General features: G+C 41.4%; 1 long non-coding RNA gene across 6 annotated transcripts in view; it reads right to left on the reverse strand.

Moving 5' to 3' along the window:
• Nucleotides 1-21,728, reverse strand: part of LOC139609787 (uncharacterized) — a 207,458-nt gene that overhangs the window by 46,146 nt on the left and 139,584 nt on the right. For all 6 annotated transcript variants that reach the window (XR_011685358.1, XR_011685357.1, XR_011685359.1 and 3 more), the window contains 2 exons: nt 20,498-20,594; nt 6,884-6,913 (listed from right to left, as the gene is read on the reverse strand). This is a non-coding gene — a long non-coding RNA (uncharacterized lncRNA). The remainder of the gene's footprint in view (nt 1-6,883; nt 6,914-20,497; nt 20,595-21,728) is intronic.

Consider the following 21,728-nt stretch of genomic DNA (forward strand, 5'->3'; position numbering starts at 1 on the left):
AATTAGAGATGTCTGTGGTGGCGGAGCACCACATTGCACTCTTGGACCTTCGTCAACGGGGGGATGAGGCGATTCTCAGCTCGTGTGAAATGGTGCTGGCAGTCTGTGCCACTTGCATTCATTCCCCACATAAACTCCTCTTTTTTTTGCGGTTTCCTCCCCCGGCGATGCAGACAGCACAATAGTCTCACTGAGCGGTGACGATTAACACATAAAAGCGACACGGGGAATCTCACTGCTAGATACTAGCGCACATGAGAGGGCAAAGCATTCATACCATGCCAAGAACTTCAGTGGGAGCCCCTTCTATCTGATTGGTGATCTTTTGTTTTGGCGTTGCCCTCAATTCGGGGGAACGTGCCCAATCAGATTACGGAGAGGGAGGCAGAGCGAGACGACAATCGCTGTTTTCTATTTACTCCGTCTATCTCCAAACGGCTTCACTTAAGGCGGCCACAGATAAGTCAAGTCTCCATCTTGGTTCTTCAACTTTCTCCCCCCTTCCCTTCCTCCCTCGAGTACATTTGGTTTGCACAGTAGTGCTCAGACACCAAAGCTGGATTAAATTCAACTCAAGCACAATCTGATATTCTTGTGAGCTCTGGGTTTTAATCCAAGCCTTCAACCACTGACACAAGTGACAGGTAATCTCAGGAAACTATTTAAGACACAAAATGAAGACAAATTAAGTATCACTGCTTGAATTAAGTTTCCTGTCAACAAAATAAGGGCACATATTGGGGCATTTTGGAGATCTGCATAGACCTCAGCTTAAAAAGAAGTAGAATATAAGCCCCAGCCCATTCAATCTGTGTTTCATTATCTATTTTAGTCATGAAACGTCTAAAGTCCATGTTTATTGATCTATAGCTATGATTTGTTTTATGTTGTAATTTTTTTTTATTGCTTTTTTTGTAAATTTTGTTCTTTCAGCAGGAACAACAACAGGAAATAAAATCCTCTGGGGGGTGCAAAGCAATGACCACACACACACCTGACGTCCCGGCCGTCCTTAAATAACCTGTGATGTTGTGGTTTCGAACGACACCAAATACTGTAACCACCACAACCTGCGGGGACCAAAAAGCTCACCCCGAAAGTGATCAACAAATATCTCAACAGTCTACGCACTCAGCAAAAACCTTGACTAGAAGCTCCAAAGCAGGTCGCTGCATTTCTACAGATTCGTAAACCTCAGGCTCTAATTTATTTGGCTCTGACCTCCAGGGCTGCTCACAAACTATCTTTACACTGTGAGTTTCATGTATATACAACAAACAACAGTATCCATGAGACCACGAGTGACTGAAATATTCTACATGTTTTGGAAATTAAAAGCAGTTGATATTCTGACATGGTTGCACTGATTTCCTACATATACAATTCAGTATAACTCTGATTAACTAGGAAACTATAAAAAAATTGCAGTGTTTTTGTATAAAGCTGCATGATGCAGTTATATAAAAAAGTATTTTTCTGTGTATTGTTTGCTGTCAGAAACATTTCAGACAACTTTGCGCTGTCAGTTTCTATATAAGACTTTAAATCATCTTTTTCCACATGATTGACAGCGAGTGTTTGACCAGAACTGAAACAAAAGTAAATGACAAATAGTGTTGTGTGTCTCTGAGTTGTGTGATTTCAGTAGTTGTGGTACATTTCCAGCCCGGCTCAGTCGTCCCGCCTGCTTTGGTCTGAGTTTCAGTTCTGGTGTGAACTGGACTTCAGGTAGGCTGGAAAACTCTGTAGCTCAGTTGTGACAGTGACATGGCTTTACTGGAATCTTTATTTTGTTTGCCGAGTGTTTAAAGGAATCACTTTAAATGTCACTTTAAGTTATATTGTGCTATATAGTTATATGACTTTACATACATGATGCTGAGACATATGTTTATATATGCAAATGAGGGCATATTTTACAGACTTATGTTAATGATGACATAATGTGATTATGTGTGTATATATTAGTGTCAGTCGTTAATTAATACTGTATGATAATGATGTGATTAGTATATTGCATTTATACATATGTTGTAAATAGATTGATTGTGAGACTGAACAGACTGAAAAAGGAGTCATTAACATTTATTGTATATTTGTGTATAATTTTATATTTATTTGACATGTTGTGATGATGTGATGTGGTTAGATGTATCTGCCTGTGTTGAAATGCACTGTTCATGTTATAACATATGTGTATATATTACTGCATGTATCGTATCAAAGATATTGCATTTCACTGCAAAAATTAATGCATAATTTTACATAATGAAGAGTCAAATATAATAGTCTTCACATTGCTGGTTTATGTTCTATAATGTCTACTGTACATTGAGGAGAGAGAGGTGTCAGCTGCACTTTGAAAATGTAATGTTTGCTATTAAAATCTGATTTGGACATTTTTAATGCTTCAGACTGCGGTTTGTTTTTTTAGATTAAATAGACAGTGATTGATGGTTGATCTTTAATGTCTCAGCACAAAGTGACTCACAACTTCTGCTGTGTTGGATATTTTCATACTTTGATGATGACAGGTTACTAGTTAGACTCTGCTTTAGTCCGAGCTGGTTTCAGAGACAGAGATCATCAGCTGATGTTTCACACTTTGAATTGAACAGGTCGTCGGCATCATCTATTTCTGACATGTTTTTTTTTTAATCATTTAACAGCAGGGAAGTGGTTGTTTTTGAAAACCTTTAGGTTTAACTGAATCTAATCAAAGTATGATAAGAATATACTAATATTATATGTTTGGAGAAGGAAAGCTAGAAACAGTGAATATTTAGAAAAAAATAATATTAAATGGTCAAATTAAAGACACTGAATATTGATAATTATGAATCCAGAACAGGGTAAACTGACAACATCCCAACTGTGATAAGTCACAACCAGTCCCTGTTTTTACTTTTCAGGATTTAAAATTGCTTTAACCTGATCTATGTAAAATCTGCAAAAAAAACAAAAACAAAAAAAAAACACACAATCATTAAATCCAGTCTAAGTTGTGACCGAAGGTGGAGAAGACGTAGGAAATAATAATAAGGTTATCATTACGAAGGTTGCAGCTCCCCTCACAAAAAACAAACAGAATCTTCAAATATTCCAATGAAGGAGTTTGTGGTAATTAACGCTGTTTTCTCTGCTGCAGTTTTTACAATTTGATGGTCTTACAGTACAATTAGAGCTTTGGAAATACTGTCCAGAGCAGACTTGGCTGTCAGGAAGAGTGTGTGTGTGTGTGTGTGTGTGTGTGTGTGTGTGTGTGTGTGTGTAGAGGGGGTTCCACTACATCAAGTGGGATTTACAAGCGAAAGCCTGATGCTGCCACTGTTGGGAGGAGATCCAGACTGTACGGACCGAGCAGTTCCACTTACAGTCTGTGTTAGGATATAAACAACATGTGCGCTCAGGTTTCTCCTCACACCTGATAAAAAGAGATAAAAACTAGGAACATTTCAGTTTTTCAAAAGGTCAAATGCTGTGACCCCGAAGCAAGCAGGATTCATTCATCCTCTAATTAGTACTGACTGATATCAAAAAATATCAAAACTGAATATTTTTGACCAAAGGCAGCAATATTTTAAAGATAACTTTTCATGCCCTCCCTCCAAAAATGATTACAAGGAGGTGTCTTTTGCTAATTTTATTTATTTTACCGAAATATTTTTGCTGCACCATGATATGAGAGCACCTAAAGGTCCAGATGATATATATTAAATCACATTTCACTGATGAATCGCTGAGATCAACCTCTAAAAAAATAACGGCCATCCATCCTTGAACTGAGAACAACGCTGACAGGAAAAGAGATGAATGTGATTATTTCTCTTCCTGGTTTTACTTTAATGTTTTCAAAGTATCAGGAAATTGTAAGAAAATTAAAACTTCCTGAGATGATGATGATGTTTGATGAATTTAAATAAAATCAGAAATCAAAGCAGAGCATCAACTAAAAGTTAACATATTAAAAATTAGCAGAATAAAGAGAAATAAATTATCATATTAAAGTATGAAACCAAAGCAGATACTAAACGCTAAAAAAATATATTACATTTAAATATTTTCACAATACATCTACATAACCACAAAAAAACAAGTGTATTTTAACAGCTTCTGATTTTTACTGTATTTTTATTTGTGTTTGCTGATTTCCTTAGATTTAGCATTACAGAACAAAATTATGCATATGTGTGCAGAACTGTGCATTTATGACTCTGCATGTTTGTGAGTCGGTGCTAGTGCAAAATATTTTGGTATAAATTTAAAACTTTATTAGGAAACACAATTCATAGATATTTAACACTAGGGAAAAAAACACAAAAATCTGGAGCAGATTTTGACCCAGAATGATGCCAATATTAATCCTGTTTTGAGTAAATGTTAAGTATTGTTAAATTTGATCATGCTCATGCCAAAATATTTCAAATATTCACTATTTATGCCAAATGTATCTCCTCATTAAGGGGAAAATATTCAACACTGAACTATAAGTTTAGTAAAAACACTAAAAATGGAATCAGAAAGTCAGGATTTTTCTGTTTGTGTCTTGCTATGATGCCAGAGGAGCCTCGTTTGTATCTAATATTTAATGGAAAATCAACAGTGGTCAGTTTTCAGCATAAAGAGCAGAGGGTGAGCAGTGTTTGGAGGCTGAGCAGCACAGTGAGAGACAGTTTTTAAACTGTAGGGTGCAGCAGTCGTCTTTCAAACAGGACGAGCTGGGAGCAGCCGCAGAGCTGAGCCGAGCACAGAGCTGGAGGTGGAGGAGGCAGAGAAGACCGAGGCCTGAAGATAAGAACCACTAACGCTCCAAAATGAAGAGGAGGAGGAGGAGTGAGGAGTGAGGGGGGTGATGTGTAATTACAGACTACATACCAACACCCCGCCGTAATTTACATTACTTGATGTCATGGAAAAATATTAGATGAGGATTGTTTTTATCCGCAGTCAGTAACACGACAGAGGGAATCCAGGCGAATGATGCAGGATGAGAATTTGTTCACACACATGCACACACACATGCACACACACACGTATCTAACAGGCCACTTGACCACTTAAGTTGCAGTGATTATGCCATTAACTGACATGAACCTTCAGCCAATTCACTGCGTCACTGACGAGCAGCCAATCACGGGACGAGACGGACGTTTGGCGTTTCACATACAGTCTGCTGAATGGAAGGATTCAGTTTCAGTTCAGAGCAGTTCCTTCATTTGTTCCCCCCTTTTTTTTTCTGGCTGTCACACTGTCATGTCAGTGGTCACGTTTTTTTAATCTTACATTACTTTAACAGAAGATACACTCAGTAACTTAACGCAGATCTATACCGATGTGAGGGGGCTGGGGCGTCTTCCGTCAAGTCCAAACAATCACTCAAACCTTTTATGTTTACAAGTATGGCTGCAACTACAGGACTAATACTGAAAGATTTAGTTCAAATAGCTTATTTTGTATTGTTTTTGTAAAATAACAGATTTACAATGACAGAAAAGAGAAATATTTGAATTCTTGCAAAATAATTCAGCAAAATTAGTCATTTCTAATCATCTAATCATAATATTTGCCTGTTGATTAATGTAATTAGTCCTGAAACTATTTACGATTTGAAACTTTTAAACAATTAATTTACCTAAACAGTTCTGAGCAATTTGTTGGTTTGGAAAAATAAAATAACTAAATGTCGAGTTTCTAAACTAGTTTTTCTTTCCAGTGAAGATGACAGGACAGGTGACAGATTTGAAATGGTCTATTAATTTGGAAATGTACGTGTCAATTAAATCCATTTTTGAGGAATAGTTGCAAGTTTGACTGCATGTTGCTTTGTTTTTTAGGATGAATAACCCAAACTAGCTGAAAGTAATCACATTCCACGGCTGTTTCAGTATTTCAGAGGATTACATGCCTGCTTACAATTACAAGCAGGTAGTCACTAATCTGTACTGATTCATTCTGAGAGCAGCACACTCATGCAGAGAAAGCTTTCGAGGTGTTTGCTATGGAGAAGGTGTTGTGGGCTGTTTACTGCCTGTGTTATCAGTGATACTGTTTAGAATGAGACCAGAATCGGTCCACATTAGCTAAGGGGCAAAGTTCAAGTGGGTCTGAGGGTATTGATTTTGAGGAGTTTATACCAAACACTGGGACTGAATCATGTCTGAGCAGAAATATATACAGGTTTGATCTGCTGCTTGCTGTCCAGATTGATTATTACAGCCCAAACATACAGTACATGTGAGATCTGTTTTCCAACTTGAATGTAAACATGCTCGTCTTATCTCAAACAATTAGCCCCAAATGCTTTAGTCTACAGAACCTCTTCCTGTTCCTTCCATTGACAGCCTTATATGGAAGCCTTGAAGTGACAGGAGTCGATTAAAACCTTTATATCAAGCAGAAATTCATGACCTATGATATTCTGGAACATTATGCACCACACACACACAAAAAATAAAAATCATTATTGCTGCTGAAGTTGAAAAAAAAAAAAAAAGATATTGGTATCAAAGGCGCTTTGCCAGATGTTACCAGGTTGGCCCTATATTTGTTTTTAATTCTGTGTTTTCTTCTACAGTAAGACACTGATCGCTATATTTCTGAGTAAATGAGATCCTCTGTTTTTAAAATCTTAAAATCTACTTCCATCTTCATTATTGTGTTATTGACTTTTGACAAATTTTCACCTTTTTGATAACAAAACCCAATGACCACCAATGAATTCACGGTTTGAAAAGAAAGATGATCCCTTGCCATACATCATACACACATATGGGAAATTAAATTTCAATTTGATTGAATGCTTTCAATTTAAAGTCAGTGCTGGACTTCCATACCCGAAGGCCAACGCGACATATGAGAACATTCTTTCTCAGGCAGCTCTTACCTTTTCATCTTCTCTCTGCTGAACCAGCACCTGAAAAAGACAAAAGGTAGAGTCTCTTTAAGCACACAACCTACAACTGACACCAACATGGACGTCCACAGCAACTGTCACATGAAGAAGACGCATTAGTAAATAACAGCGGGTTGATAACGGTGAAAATGCACCATCAAATGTACTTCATAATGCTTTACGGCTGCCATTCGCTGACATTTATATATCACTTTTTAGTGGTGGGCCAATGAAACGCTGGCTTTGAAATAAAGTCGGCCATGATTCATGTCTCTGCTGTGTCAGTCTTACATTAATATTATGACCAAATCCATCATGTCGGCCATCTATAATGAACAGATGCTGTAAAACACAATTTGGCATGACAAGAAGGAGAGGTGGAGGGAGAGGGTTTCATTGATGGCAGTGCGCTGCTGGAGCTCCAACCAGTGTGAATCTGCAGAGGAAGTCAGGAATTTTCCCTTACTCATGAATCCCTGAATGCAAGGTGACAAGTTTGCAGAGATAAGGAAGGAAAAATAAACACATCTGAGTGTCGGTGTTACAGCCACTGAGACCTCGATCAAGTGGCTGTATCTCTGGCTTAAATCAGTCAAACAATAAAGGTTTTTTCAGAGGTTCCCACAAACTCGTCACAGGTTGAATGTCTAAATTTCGTGAGAAAAGCATAGATTAGAAAGTCTATAATTATCATTTCCTTCTTTACTTGTTAATCATGTCAAATTTAACTTGTGACCTCAACACCATTTTAATTACTTTAAGATGAAGCCTGTTCTAACTATATGTTGAAATGGTCACTAAAAAGCTACTGAACCCACAGTTATGAGAAATATAAACTCCACTTTTCAAACAGGAAAGTTTGTTTCAAGTTGAGGCCTTCTAATTGAAATTTATGATGAATATATAAGGTAAATATTTCCCTGTTAATCATCTCACAGTGCCTCATCTTTTCACCTGCAAATAACCTGCAAAACTGTGTTCGGTGGTTTGTTTAAACTTTGATGTAAAGAATTTTCCATTTGAGTAATTGGGATGTGTGCATTTTAAAAAAGAGTGCATGCAGATATGCAGGAGTATTTCTTTGTTTATCCTCTCGTAGCACCACTACCTACTGACATAAAGTCAGTGAACGCTTTGAGGCATCTAAAAACTTATTTTTCCATCCATATTTAGCTCAGCTTTAGTCACGATGCCTGTATGTATTTTGACCTGCAAATGATTTTGCATTTGAATCAGTGGATTTGGTCTCACACAAGGAGAGGGTGTAGGTGTGAGGGAGTTATGTGGAAATTTATTGATCAAATACATTGCTAAACTGACCTCTGACCTAAAGAGAAAGCATGAATCAAACTGACTCCATCTGTTGTCAATAAGGAAATGAAGAGGTTCAGGACGAAGGTGAATGCTGCACTTTTTTGTTTTTGTTTGCATAACTGGAACGTGACAGACAACAGACTTGCATAGTTTCCATTATCAGTTCTTCCACGAGGAAAACTGAGAGCGGAGGGTTCACATCACACCCTACACCAAAAATACTCCTCAGCTCCAGCACTATATTTGACCTGTAGTGTACTATTTTGTGGCCAGACCACATGCACTGGTTGTAGGTGTCTTCTCTCATCTTACATTGTGGGCAGAGACTGGGAATTTTCTCATGTCTTCAACTGGGAGACATGTAGCCGGCGCTGAATTCTTCTCTATGCTCAAACAGATTCTTTCAGCATTTTGCCAGATTTCACGCCACGTCTCAGCTGTGATTTCTACACCGAGATCGTTCTCCCGCATCTGTTTAGTAGCCTGTGTGATAACGCAGGTGGCAGCAATCAGTACCAGCTCTAATATTTTGAAGAGGAATGGCTGTTTGTGTGTGTTTGTGCTCCGGAGAATGGCCAATAAAGCTCAACTGGGCTTCTAAAAATGAAGTGTGAGTTAAAGTAGAGTCTGTTTTAGAGGCAGAAATGATTTGACGGAAAATTTTATTCTTCCCCTTAAAACTGAACGGCACGAGCTGCTGTACACGCGCCCACATTTGCACTTTATGACCGCACGACTTTGTTCGTTAATATCCAGGACAGCCGTCAGTTCAGGTGAGATGAAGTTTTCTGTGAAAGCAAACAAAGAAAAGTGCCAGTTCTGCACCAAACCCTGCTCTCTCCTCCTAAACCCAACCTCGACCCTGTACATTGCTCATTCTCACAACAGTTTGCCTCTTAAAACACTTTATGTCAAAAATGCTAATTTCCTAAATGTGTTTTCCTGACTGCGTCCACAGCGCTGATGAAGGTGATATTTCTCCCTCCACTCGTACACTTTCATTTCCCCTCTCGCCCCGTTGAAAATTACACACAGCCTTGTTTTGTATGCAAAGATACCTCCTTTGCTCAGGGAAATTTTATTTGTACGCCGTCTTTCCTGCTAATGCAACAAATGAGAAATGGCGATCCGGGCCTCGGGAAATGCTCAGGCCCGGCAACCGGCACTGTGATGTTTGAGCATAAGCCTCTCCTTTAAAAAAGCGTGTTGATTCTCCATACCCCAATATTGACCGACCGTCTCTGTTTGATGTATGCATGCCCCTCACCCCCCTCCACATACACACACATTCACAAACTCCCCCACTGCCATGCGAACCCAGTGTTTGGGCTTAACTTGTTAGTTCTGCTTCTGGAATAGCTGCTGATGCCCCGAGATATTAGTGTACGATCGACTGTTGTGATGGACTGACCGACTGTCTGTCTGTCGCGCAGTTTGCACACGCTCGCTGATGGGTGACGGATGTACTGTAGCATCTAGCTGCACCGACTTTGTCCTGTTCATATGTTTGCATTGGAAAGAATGAGAGCGCAGCCCATCACTCAGCACTAATGCAACCACAGACCGTCCACAATGAACTTTTTTGCAACCTGAGAAATATTTTCTTGCAAAAGACAGAGTGAGTTTGTTATTTATCATTAAATCCACGAGTTCATACGACAGCAAACACACCTGAGGTCACAAGTCACAAGTATGTACTGTGTGAGTGACAATCACTAAGAACATGAAAATCTTAGCACAACGAGCTCTTTCTGTGCCTCTCCGGTGGGACAGAGTGCTGTTATTAAAACAGAAATATCAACATAACAGATAGGTATCTCCTTCAGATTGAAGATAATCCTGCTGAGGCTCTGTGCCAAGATATCGAGAGCTGCTGCGAAGTTATCTCACCAGGAAAATATCCTTGTTTACTAAAGTGGCTGAACAGTGTAAACCTAATTACTGTGAACTAGGTCAGAAATCTGCTACTGAGTAAAGAGTAATCAAACTGCATTTTTAATGGTGTATACTACCACAACCACCCTCCCCTCCAAAAGCAGAGTGTACAGTATCTCTATTTATTTTTACCTTTGCCTAAATTGTTGACAGACTTCCTGCCCGTCTGTAATTTGTTAATCGAATCACCTGATGAGAGTTCTGCAGTCTGGTTGTGATAAAGAAGGAAAGAGGAGGGGGTCTCTATTAATAGATCAGTAGACTTGTGGCCTGCAGATGACAGGAAGAGGGGCCTGTCATGAGGAATGCCTTTGTTATTTTCCATCCAGGGAGGAAATGAATTTCTTGTGATTTTCAGAGATGCTGCCCGTGGGCGCAGGCGTCGCCGCTTCGAGGCTCAGGGAGAAACAGACTGAAAGAGACAGGAGAGTGAGTTGATGATGTGATGATGAGTGCTTTTCAGTTTTGATGTGCCTGTCGCAGAGAGGATTGGTCTCAAAGAAGTTGGGAGGAGGACGGGCTCGTGCTTAAAAGGTTTGGAGATGGAGCGAGCTTCAGTGTGGGAGGCCCGTCCTTCTCTCCAAACCGTCTTTGTGAAATCCAAGATCGTATTGTGTCGTCATTTGATGTCCCTGTTGGAGAGCGATGCCCATTAGCTTGCTTTGAACGCATCCCTCAATGCATCAACTTTTTCACGATGGAATTGATCTTTGATGCCCACAGCCAAACCTTGAGCTAATGTATGTTGGCGGCAACCATTATTTACAAGTTGTATCAGTGTAGTGAAGGTTTGTCTGAGCTGTAATGAGCTGATCTACCAGAACTAGGAAGGTAAAACAGCAAAACAACAGCAATTACTCTAAAATATGACTATTTTGATGGACAATGGCAAACCTTGGCCTTTTAAATATTCAAAGTCCAGTTCTTTTGTCCTTTCTAGTAAACTATTGTTCCTTGATACACTCTGCTTTAATTGGTGTTGAGATCTCTCCATTGTAAACGGAGCAGGGTGGGGCTGTTCACACCAAAATTACAAAGTCGATTACCATGATAATAAAATGTGTCCACTCGGTAAAGAGACCATGTGGTCTATGAAAGGACGGCCAGTTCCGCCAGCTCTTATTGGTGTAGTCTGGTTTGGCTGCAGCTTCCCTTGTTCTTGGAACCGGTATCAAATGGCACATGAACACTATAATCGGAGCAATTTTCCAAACATCTTCAACTTCCACTGCACAGAAATGAATCCAGGAGTGCGGCAACAAAACTGGGCCTTATGTCAACTTCTGATTCCAAAACGTTAATGATCTAGATCAAAAGGAGCTTCAGAGACGACTTGCTTTGTGTTTTCCGAGTCCTTTTCAAACGCTGCCTTTGAAGGTTGAATACATGCCCAGAAAATGGTTTGATTAAACAGGTATGTGGGATGGTTAAACATATTGAAGACACTAATTACTACTGAACGCTCTGTGGTGTGGGGCGCTGGATGAGGATGTGGAGGAAAGGCCGCTGGGCTCAGGCAGAAAGCTGTTTTTGAAATTGAGCAGATCCAACAAGCACAGTCTACATTATTTCATATGAAATTAATGTCATTTGTCTTATTTTCATCACGGGCGGGGAGGTTTTTCTGCTGTGAGGCCTGTGTCAGCTGCTGTGGAGGAGAGACTCACTTCCAGCCGGTTTGAGGGTTAAAGGAAAATAAACAAGAACTTTTTTATGTTTTTCCACATTTGAAATAGTGAAAATCGGAGCAACTTTGACAGTGGTCCACCTGTGCACCAAAGCTCTGTGAGCAGCAGCCAGCTCCGAGCAGGCTACCCAAGCCAACACCAGATACTCTGTCAGGCCATTTTGTAGCAGGAAGGTTTATACAGATGCAAGCATCAGTATCAAGGCGTGTCTTGTGTTGTATTCACAGTCAAAAATAAGTTTTATTAGTCAAACTAAATTAAGGTCACTGATAAAGTACAAAACATAACTCTGGGTTGGGCCTCCAATTAAGTGGCACCACTCAGACTCAGTCCTGTCAGGGCTCATGTATTCATCAGTTTTATGTCCAGCAGTCTGGACTCTGTTTGCCCTGGATTTTGCCTCTCAGGCTACACACAAGCAGCCTTTGTAATCTGATAAAGCACCTTGCTGGAGCCACATGTAGCCTGACAGAGTAACAGAGACCAAATTCATTATAATTTCTTATTAACACATAAATGCTGGTAATTTGACTGTAGGCAAATGCAGAAAGGGGAAATCCTGTAATTGGATTGGTTAAGGAACCCAGGAAACCATGTGACCTTTGACGCTTGTTGCAATGTTTGTACACAAACTATGATTAGTGAGTTGAGAATTAAACTCTTTTTTCCCATGTGGTGTTTACAGTCTCACGTTGACCTCCTGAACAAGCTCTACATGAATAATTACTTTAAAAGACTACACACGAATGCACAGTTGTGTAATTATTCATAGTTTTGAGCCATTTTGATTTAAATAAATCATAGGTGAGTCCCTCCTCTGACCCCCCTTGGCGTTTGACTTTGGTTTAGGTCCCTCTTTGCACGATTTCTCTGCTGTGATGTGGACCGAGAACACTTTTGACACATCTCTCGAAACACACTTCTAATTTGTCCCCCAGGCGCTGGTTATGACGCGAGCTGACACTGAGGTCTGACAACATGACTTCTTTCCTCCTCTGGCCAAAGCTGCCGCAAAGCTGCAGCCTCACCCGCCTCCAGACTGGAGAATCGGGGTGTCTTACGATTGAGTTGTTCCCCTCCCCTTTTGGGACATCGGTTCGAATTAACGCCACCGCCGTCTGACTCTTTAGGCATCGCCGCTGACAGCTGGAGCGCTCACACACACCAGGTGCTTCTGTCTCTGCCGAGGTGCCTATGACACCTACCTGTTTTTTAGCCCCCGACCTGTCAAGGGAGCCAGATTTAATTAACGTAATGATCAAAGCAGGAAAAGCAAGTTTAGCCCTGAGGTAGCAATCCCAGTGAGCCGCGCTCGCTTGCTAATTATTTAGCATTAAGGTAGACGGCACTTAGGCATACATGACTACTTCAAAGATTTGATTGGGGTTTGGTTCGTTACAACAGCAAAGCGCCTGGAGGAGCCGGTGGTGACATCAAAACATCAGTGTGGATAAATCTGCTGGTGTAAAGCATCTCGCTCTCAGCCACCAGGTAACCTTTCTTTATCCTCTCTGACAACGCCTGTTCACAACAAACATCAGCTGTGTGAATTTAAATGAAGGGACGCGGGGGCAAGTTCAGGATGCGATGAAGAGGGAGATGAAAGTTTTATTTTAGGGCGCGGGGAGGAGAGGCTGAGCGCCCTCACTGCAGTTAAAGGTGACCCAGAGGGACGGCGTGCTGCTGCCACAGCTTGTCAACTGTAGCCTTGAATGAACTCTGAGGGAAGGATGAAAAATAATAGAAGTACATTAAAAATACATAATTTAAGTCGTAGAACTCGTGGTTAGAGGCAACAAGCATAATCAGAATTCTTTTACATTTACTTTTAGTCGGTTTTGCTTTCATGTAACTGTAACTCGTGTCTAATTTGACAGTTTTGAAGGAAAACTACATCCTGTCCAACCCCTCAGAGCTTCTGGAAAATAAAACCTCGTGTTGTATCGTCAGGCCTTGTCCAAACCTGCAAACACTTGCAACATGTGTTAGACTGAGTTTAGTCTAAAGTGCATTAAATAATAGATTAGAACCCAAAATTAGATTTTTTCAAGTGATGCCTTAAAGCAGGTGTCATGATTGGTGAGTTCGCTCAACCCATTTCTTCTTCTACTACTCCAGTGATTATTTGTTTCTGCTTTCATAAAAAAATTTGGTTCCAAGGCGAAGAAATATCCATTTAGATTTTCTTGTGGGATTGTAACAGATAAATGAAGTGACTCCGATTCAGATGAAGTCATTCTTCTTTGATTTCACTTTTATTTTTATTCACTTTTGGAAGATCAGTGGTTTGATATGTTGTAAACCAAGCAGAATGAACATTAGTGGAGTCCAATGATTACACTGTTTGCCAGCAACCACCGTTTCTGCCACTGCCAGGAAAAACTGTTTCTTTCCAAGGCTGTTTCAATGACGAATTCAACAATTCTCCCTGTAATTTTGGACAATATAATCCTCAATTTGCATAAAACAAATTGTTGTTCATTTTAGTTTATATACCAGAGATCTAATGGTGTTGAATTCCCAGTGGGCCCATAGAGTTTAATATGTTACATTTTATAAAGTCTTTTTGTTTTAATGCTGTGCAGTTTTTACCATAAATTTTGGTAGCATCATCTGAGAAAATCTCCGGCTTGAGGAATCTTGACTTTTTTCATATGGTGTATTTTTTAAATGGCAATATGACAAGTACGTGTGCTAACTTACTTCCTCTTGTTGGGTGGTCAGGTGTCTGTTTCTGCCTCAGGAGTGCAGTTTGGCTTTTCATGCACAAGATTTAGGCTGGGATTATTGGAAAAGCCCTTCTGCCTGCAAGACATCCTCTGCTTAGAGCCATCATTCATTGAAGACTAGTTCCCTGAATCTGACCATGTGTCTGCCTCTGAATCATCAGCCTGAGCCCAAAGACAAAAGACTGTTTATCTGTTTATCTGGATCCTTGGTAGATGCCATGGTAGATAGTTTCAGCAAAGGTATGGTAGCAAATTTAATGGATTTCAAGGACTTTAAGTGAATGACCATTGCATATCTTTAACATTTGGGCTTGACTGAAGCTCCAATCAGAATGAAAAAGACGTATAATTATGAGTTAAATTAATTCGAGCTCTGCACAGTTTGTTGTCTTCTTGGATGAGTTAAAGCAGACCTCCAGTCATCAGCATAGCTGGGTCTTTCCCTCCGGTGTACGACATGAATAGACAAGAAAAGAACAGCTCTCAGACTGACACACAGGGCTCTCATTGAATCATGTGAACTAAGACAGGGGGAATTTCTGATAGCCCCCATTTCTGTGCACAGACGTAGAGACAAAAGACCTCACTGTCTGCTGCCGTGGAGCCGCAACTTACCTCCAGGCACTGCCAAATAAAAAATAAAAAAAAGAAAAGAAAGGAGACAGGGAGAGAAACGAGAAACGACCTCCTGGTTTTGGGACCTGAGCAGTTGCCCATTGTTCCACTTAAATGAAAATCCCTGCTCCTCCACTGGGGCCCCCAGTAACCTGTTCGTATGCAGCTGGTGACCACCTGTGGAGCAAGTCAAATTAGGGAAAGATTCCTACTGTTTCTGTTTATTGTCTGCAGGTTTTTGTGTGTGGTATTGTGCTTTGGTCCTTTGCAATGGCAGAGGAGGTGGATTGGCCGGCAGGAGAGCCAGTGGCTCCCCAGAGGCTTTTGTTTTGTTGCTCAAATCATCAGGTTTTCTTCTTTTTGCCGTAGTAATAACGCAGCTCTTATCATATTCGGCTGCTTGTGTTGCACTGCTGATTGTTACTCACAGAGGGAAGGACTGGTGCACTGTCGGAAAATTACAAAGACTTTCAAGAGATCCTTCTGTCGGTGGACGAGGTGAATCTGCCTTGACTTCTGGTTTTGTACTAAGCAAAAATGATATGGAACAAATTCTTGGTGGCTGAGAAAGGTCTTGGAAAATTACATGGACACCAGATCTCTTGTGTGACTATCTTTAAAGCTTTTAAAGAAGATGGAGATGAGATATGACCTACGTCCATTTTCCCTCAAATTATCCAATTTGGCCTTTATGAGATCCCATAGCCTGGGAGCCTAGAATTCCTTTTTCATCCAAACAAGAGTTCCTCTTGTTTTCTGCTGCGACCATTCGGCACGGAGATAGAGAACAGATATTAATCATCATTTGGACACACCGAGAAAAAAAAAAATCACTTATGGGTCACAGAGAAATGAGTCAGTATTGCAAAACTGCAAAACACGGTGGCTCTTTGTGTCCGTTTCCCGTTCCCAGGAATGTGGCTTGTCTTATGACTTGAGGTGGGGTTGGGGAGGTGAATGACATCACCGGTTGTGCTCACATTTAAATTCTGACACAGTGGCACCTTGTGTTCCTATTCGCCCCCCCACCTCCCCACCGTCTCCTCTGTGAAGCCTGGATTGTGCTCGGCTCTGCCTTTTCTTTCGCCCCTCAAAGAATACCTCCTTTTCTCTTGCTCCTCTTAAGCAGCTGCCTGCGTATGAAGTGGAGAAAATGACACTCCATCTCATGATGAATGGTACTTGACCCCTGGAACCCGTGCATGTGGAGCTCACACGGAGACGCATTTACATAAGCCAGGAGATCTCACGCACGCACTTGTTTACATCCGGGAAAAACAAGCGGCGCAGACGCTCGCCACCGCTAAGGTGCTGCAAATGAAGATTAAATATTGTTGATCAACCTCGGGTGTAAATTGGACAACCTTTACCGATGCTTTTTCCCTCTCAGCTCTCGCCTCTTGGTTTGACACACATCCGCACTGGTGGGGTTGCCTCACTGAGAGCCCTTTTGTTACATGATTAATTACTCTGAGCAACAGTTATGGCGGGATTAACAATTAGCTAGACCTGTCAAACAGTCAGTCTAAGATGGCAGACTAATTGAGCGGCTGGTTGGCCATTGTGTCCCAGTATAAGGCCAAGGAAGTGGGGATGGTTCACAAGCCTTTCATCTCTTTTACAGGCCTAATACCGCAGCAGAAAAGGGTCCGCTATCAGGCACGGCGAGCTCGGGTAATTTTTCATGAATATTCATATGCCTACTCTATCTGCAGTGAACTTTACAAAGTTACCTTCATGGTGCATGTTCTGGAAGTCTCTCTGCTAGAGAGGATGTTCACTGGCTGTAAAATGTTGTGCACACTGCAAAAAATGTCCATCTTAAGGAGTAACTTTCAGTCTTAAAACTGAAAATCTCTCTTTTTGTGTCCATTTCTTGAAACTAAAGCGGCAGCCTCATCCATCCAGATTTCCCCCTTCATTTCTCGTAAATGCCTGGAGCGCTGAAAAGAAGTCAAAATATCTGACCCTAAGGAAATTCAAGTTTGAAGACTGAATAATTGTCTGTGATGCAGCAGCTCCTGAAATGCAGGCAGTGCACCCAGATTTTGAGTGCACAGAAATGATGAGCCAATCTCTGGACTCAACTAATCACTGTGCTGGTTAATGTATCATCACACTGACAAAGACAAAAAGAAAAGAAAAAAAGATCAAGTCAAGGCCAACTCTGACCCAACAAAGAAAAAACAACCCAAAGTTTCTTGTGAGCCAAGTTTTGGATGAGAGAGAAAAAAAAGAGAGAAACCTGCAAGGCCACACAACTGAAGTGGCTTCCTCAAAGACTTTTTATCCACGGTGTCCATGGGAAGAACCCCAGCGGAACAGCTGCAACGGCAAGCCATGGCTCCTCATGAAAGGTTTTGCCTGGAGGCGGGGAGGCGAACGACTTGAACGTGAAGAAAGTCAATTGTTCCCCCGCTGAAAGGCAAAGAGCCCAGGAGGAGCTGCACCATGGTGTGTGGGACATATCAAAATATTTGACAGACTTCAGCATTATGAAAAACCTTCGTCCTTTTTTTTTGGGAAGGGGGGGGGGTTGTTTTTCAACCCACCACCGACCCGTCACACTCCCATCAGGCCCCCTGACTGGCCCATGTCATTGTTTGGGCCCTGAGAGTTCAAAGCGGGCCCTTTAGGAGCCGCTCAGTGTGCGCTGACACCATGTAATGAAATTAGTAGTTCTGGCTAAACAGGTTTCAATCAAAGAGTCCGAGCCAAGACCTAGTGCCCACTGTTCATGAATCACCTCTTTCACTGACTTATGGCAGACAGTCTGGCACATTGTTCCTCCTTTCATGGACCCATCATTCAGCCAGGTAGTCCCACCGAGAATAAAACTCTGTCTTCCAAAGGGAGACCTGGCTGAGAGCGCAGTGATGGACACAAACACTCTGTCTTAAAGGTCAGGTCTTATAATTACAGGGTCACTTCACCCAAATCGCAGTAAAAGTTTCTCTTACCTATCCAGCAGACAGTTTTGTTTTGACAGAGGTGAATGGAGACAACACAACGTCCTGGTTACTTTCTGTGTGGAGTTTTCAATCCTTATATTCTTTTTAGAAAAGTGGGAGAAAACTAAATATTTAAATCTAAATGAATGCAAAGCAACTTGCATCAAGTGTTTGGCTTAATTTTTCTTTATCGTAGTGCAAAAAGTTTCGAAATAGAGACATGAAATCAGGTTGATTTATTTTGGAAACATATTATCTTAATAATACTTGGACAATATTTGATAATATGGAGTTTCTTGCATTTTTCGCCTGCAAAGAAAAGAGACAAGAGGCAAATCCTTGTATGTGAGAAGCTAAAACTACAGAACACTCAGTTGTTTCGCTTCATAAATGACAGTTATAAAAGTTGCTGTGTCTGTGGCTTTTCACAGACCATCAGGCTCTGCTTCCCCACATGGTCCTGTCAAAGGGGAGGAAAAGATCCGTTTTTCAGTCTCCGTACGAGAAGCTCGTCTGGTGCGGGGAGAAGATGAGACTTGTGCCTCGTCAGAGCTCTGCAGGTCTGAAACCTGCTGCAGTCACGTTAACGTACAGTTAGCGGCGGCTGCTTTATGTTTGTTTACAGAGCGGCAGCGTCAAACGCGTTTACCTGGTGCTTCCACAAGCTGCAGGAAGGCGGAATTATCCTTTAATGCACAACACATGTACAACTGCTGCATTAACAATGACCTCCACAGTGTACCGCTGCTCATCGTGTGTGTGTGTGTGGAAGGAGAGCGAGCCTGTGATGCATGTGTCTACATGTGTGTTCATGTGTCTGCATGATGCATGTGTTTATTTGAGTGTGCGTGTGTGTGTGTTTTGTGCTTTGTGTGTGTTCTCGCCTCCAGCCCTGTCTCCTGAGCCTACCCACCACCTCCCCTCCTCCTCCTACACACACACACACACACACACACACACACACCTAAAACTGATGGCTTTGAATCACTGGCAACCCTGCTGCTAATTTATTTGTGCTGAGCATTATGGGAATTAATGTACCTGACATTCAGTGACAACAGCCGGCGCTTTGTGGCCCTTTTTACATTTCAACACATTCCTGCCATACACATGGCTGCCTGCTGAAAAACGTCCATCTTCCCACCTAGCTGAAAAGAAAAACACACACACACACACACGCGGCAGGCTCTGAACCTCTAGGTGCAGGAGGCTGTTAGCGGTGGCTGATGATAGTAGCAAAACATTAACATAATAATTAGTGTCTTGTAATTGTTTCATTAAAACCAGTTGTTCCATTTCTCCTCTTGTTCTCCCAGAAGATGCGAGACAGAGTTTGGACGTCAGCCAAAGGGAGGGTCGGTCCACGTTTGTACCCACTCAAGATGTTAGCCTGCTCTCCGGGAAGCCAGGGAGGCTGTCAGCGACGGTGGCGGGTGGCGGGCACGGCCGCTCTGGCCATATGTGGGGACAAAACAAACACGGGGGGCAGGCGGGTGGCGGGCGACTCGGGGCTGACAAATTCATGGTATGAACGAAAGTGGAAGGGATTTATTGAGTTTAAACCTCCTTCAATCTACTACAAGTGCAGATTTTTAACAATGAACTTCAGTCAGAAGCTGAAATGACACTAAATATTTTTTTCCAGCTCTCCTGTGATCTCGCTTGTCAAAAATGAAAAGCCCACGTCGCATAAAGTTGCTCAATAATGAACTAAATCCTGTAAATTATGTCAGTTCCTTTAAAAGGTCACATGGTGTAATCGTATTGAAAGCTGGCAGTTCATTTAGAAGCTGCACATACATACACAAGCGATCATGCATATACAGTGGCTGCCTGGCCGTGAAGTGCTTTCATTCACTCAAACTCACACACACACACACAGATTTGAGCCAGCACTAATTAGCATTTTAAAGAGGAATTCCACTCGTTTACTGTTTGGTACGTGCCAGTCCACATTTGTGAGCGTGATCAACTCTTCCTAAAGCCACCGACTACAGACGTGAAACCTGTAATGTCATTAACATTTAAATTATAAAGCAGCTGCTCTGTGCGTGCAGGAGAGGGAGAGTCTGTCGGCCCACTGAGGCTGATCCAGCTGTATTTTACATATATATACCTATATATGTGTATATCTGTAACTTAGTCACTTTTTCTGCCTCAGGTCAGTTAGAGAAGCAGCATGAATTTAAAGATTTGGAAACATCACTTTGAGACTGTGTTTTCACTTGACTGACTGAGGGAAAGATAAATGATGGAGGGATCAGAATGAGATTAAAATGGGGGACGATTCAATGACAGAAATTTTGATAAGTAAATGCATCTTTTGACATTTGACAATAGACAAACAGCCAAGCTTAACTTGAGTTCACTTACTTGCTTTTGTCTGGAAGTTTTGACCTCATTTCAGTCTTCATCAGCAACTGGAGTTTGCTCTGTTGTCATGGAGATGGCTCAATAATCATCACATGACCTATGAATGGAAACAAATTAGAAAAGGTTGGTCAAACAATTATTGTCAAGGGCAAAAATGAGCTTTCATGCTCTACTTTTGAAACAACACAAATGAAAAAGTCGGTTTTCCTTTTATAATATCTTGAAAGGTCACCATGAATTAGCCCCTTTACTTCCTTAAAATGATGTAATTCCTGTTGAATGCTGTTTGCTGCAGGACATAAACAGTAATAGATGATTGTTCTAACATGCTGTAGCTGCACACACACATTTCCAGGGATAATTACAAACATTTCAGGTCTGACCTCCAGATAAAGCGGTTCATATAATAATTCAGCTCGTTTTCAACCTGTCTGACCCTGATCAACGTGGTGAGTCCAACATCATCATAAGCAAAAGAAACAAGAGCAAAAATAAAATCTAATAAGTTAAAAAACACACACAATTTCTCTTTAAAGACTCACTGTTGGCCAGGAGCTGACACAGCATGTATGTTGTCAAGGATTGTTTCATACGTTGATTGAAACCATATTAACACCGGTGTTGGAATGATTGTCCTTTAAATCACCTTTCTTCACCCACTTCGAAAGAAACACAGGTCACGTAAACACAAACAGCTCTAACAACTTTGCAACAAATGTGCAGAATTTCGTTTCCATTTTCCTGCAGTGTTTTTGTGTCCCTGAACATACGTGTTCTGCCAGACAACCTCTCACACACACAGACACACTGCTGCTGCTGTTGTTGGTCTGCAGCTGCGTGCTCTCCACTCCATCTCTCTCAGTGCAATACAGTGAGGAGGCACAGGAGGAAATAAGAGGCATACGTCTCATTGGCCAAGTCTGGGAGGGGAGGAGGGTGTGTGTGTGTGTGTTTTAATGTGTGTGTGCGCATGACAGCCTGTGTCACACCACCAGATAGTTAGATACCACCGCCGGGGATTTGACATTTAGTGTTTTTTGACAAACTTCTGACGACCGTCTCCCGCAGATCATTATCAAAGCATTGCTGTCTGTATAATCAAGATGAATGCTTCCTAACACAACGATGATCATTTCGTGGAGGAGCAACTCTCGAGGATCCAACAAGGGAGGGGTGCTGGGAGGGTGGGGGGTCTGCATCACTTGGGCGTGCTTAACACATACATTTCCAT

This window comes from Trachinotus anak, unplaced genomic scaffold (assembly GCF_046630095.1).
Source record: "Trachinotus anak isolate AG129_WGS33_773 ecotype Australia unplaced genomic scaffold, CSIRO_AGI_Tana_v1 ptg000026l, whole genome shotgun sequence".
Taxonomy (NCBI): Eukaryota; Metazoa; Chordata; class Actinopteri; order Carangiformes; family Carangidae; genus Trachinotus; species Trachinotus anak.